General features: G+C 53.3%; 1 long non-coding RNA gene across 2 annotated transcripts; it reads right to left on the reverse strand.

The window, feature by feature from the left end:
* Positions 1 to 257: 257 nt before the first annotated feature.
* LOC115305968 lies at positions 258 to 1,624 on the reverse strand. 2 transcript variants are annotated; one of them, XR_003915111.1, is made up of 2 exons: positions 1,546 to 1,624; positions 258 to 437 (listed from the first exon to the last, which is right to left on the reverse strand). It is a non-coding gene; the product is annotated as an uncharacterized LOC115305968 (long non-coding RNA). The 2 variants fall into 2 exon arrangements; XR_003915112.1 differs by lacking the exon at positions 1,546 to 1,624 and adding an exon at positions 772 to 1,160.
* Positions 1,625 to 1,925: the final 301 nt, after the last annotated feature.

Consider the following 1,925-nt stretch of genomic DNA (forward strand, 5'->3'; position numbering starts at 1 on the left):
AGAAGCCTAAGAAAGCCTGAGCATGGCGTGCTAACAGTCAGCAGGCGTGTTTCAGAAAAATATGATTAACCGAAACTATCTTGAACCAGTGTTGTTCACACTTTAGTGTGCACACAAGTCACCTGCAGGGTCTTTTAAAAATGCAGTTTCTGATGCAATAGGTCTGAGTGAAACCTGAGATTCTGCACATCTAGCAAGTTCCTAGATAATGCTGATTCTCCTGGTCTAGCACTCACACCTCGACCAGGATTTAAAAGTTTAAATCGCAACAAGCACTGTTTATTTATCAGAAGCTTAAAGATAGGTGACTCCAGGGTTGACTCTCTGCTTGAAGATGTCTTCCCCAGGCTCTGTCCATCCTTGGCTCTGCAACCTCATCATCGCAAGGTGGCTGCCAAAGCTCCAGGTATCACATCCTCCTCAGTCAATGCCCCAGTCTAGAGGAGAGAGTATAGGGGTAAAATGATATATTTCCTTTAGCACTCCTATTATCAGGCAGTAAAATCTTTCTCAGAATTTCTAGGATGTTTACTTATATCTCAGAATTTTATGCCTATACTGAGCCAATTACTACCCAAGGAGCTCAGAATTCCATGATTGGCTTAAACCAATTATGATTCACCCTTTGGGGCTGGGGAAATTTCCACCTGATTATAAAGATCAGAATTCTGTTAGGAAAAAAAAAGAGTATGTGCCTGTGTGGGAGTGGGGCATGACCTAAAAGCGGGCAGCCAAGAGCAGTTTCACGGTCTGGGACGGACCATCCTGTACCTCGCTGCGGGGCCTCCGACCCCCTCTACCCTTCTCCAGGCAGAGTGGGTCCGGAGCGAAGATGCATCGGGCCGTCATTCATGTGTTCATCAGACAAAGGCAGTGTCTCTTCCTGTGCATCTTACTCATATAAGTGTTGGGGACCGTGTGTGGGAAGGCACGGAAAAGCATTGAAAACAGTCAAAGGCCACAGGAATGCAAGCAGTTGTGGCGGGAGCAGCAGCTGGTACCACGCCTGGTCCCCGGGGAGGTGGGGAGAAATGGGAGCAGAAAGAACGTCCTCTCCACTGCCTGTCCCCGCAGCCAGATGACCTCTGTGACTTCAGTGGGAACGTTCCCTGCCCCTAATTCTCTCCCTCTTTGTTGACTGTGACTGCCCGGCGGTCAGCTGACGCTGCTGGCAGGGCCGGGTGGGCTGGCAGGCGGCGTCTGCGGCAGGAGAAAGAGGCGTTTGTGTGGAGGGGGGCTTTCCAGCCCGCGGTGGGGAGGAGTCACAGAGCCAGAGGCCGCAGGGCACGCAGTGTCCTCTGCGCCAGGGCCAGGCCCCGGGGTGGGCGCTGCCTCACGGCCCGACGGCACCACGCATGCTGTTCCTTTCCCCGGAGATGCTCTTCCCCACGAGGCTCCCCCCCACCCCCCATCTGGCTCCTTCTCGGTTTCAGGGACCCCTCTGCGAGGTCTTCCGGGCCCTCCAGTCTGAAGCCGCACCCCACCTCCTCCACCCCCACCCACTGCTCTTTAGGAAAACCGCCGATTTCTCTTCTTCTCGCTCACGGTAACTCATGAGGATTCACCCGTTTAGTGTCAGTTCAGGTGAACCTCCAGGAGGGAGCGTGTCTGTCGTGTCGCCCCGCCCACTCCGCGCAGGGCTTGGCGCAGAGCGGCCACACAGCGCATGCGTGTGAGTGAGTGCATGCCCACAAAGCGGCTGATCCCGGTCTCTGGGATGGAAGAATCGCAGTAAACACTGACCTGACGTGGGCGAAATCCGGGTGAGCCACAAGAGGTGAACTTTCTAGGGAACCTCTGGAGGGATGAGCAAACGGTGTGACCACACACATCTGTCGTCGGGGTGAAGGAGGAGGAGGCCTGCCTCGAGCCAGAAAATGTTTCTTTTTCTATTTTTTTAAATTTTTTTTAATGTTTTATTTATT

This window comes from Suricata suricatta, chromosome 11 (genome assembly GCF_006229205.1).
Source record: "Suricata suricatta isolate VVHF042 chromosome 11, meerkat_22Aug2017_6uvM2_HiC, whole genome shotgun sequence".
Classification (NCBI taxonomy): Eukaryota; Metazoa; Chordata; class Mammalia; order Carnivora; family Herpestidae; genus Suricata; species Suricata suricatta.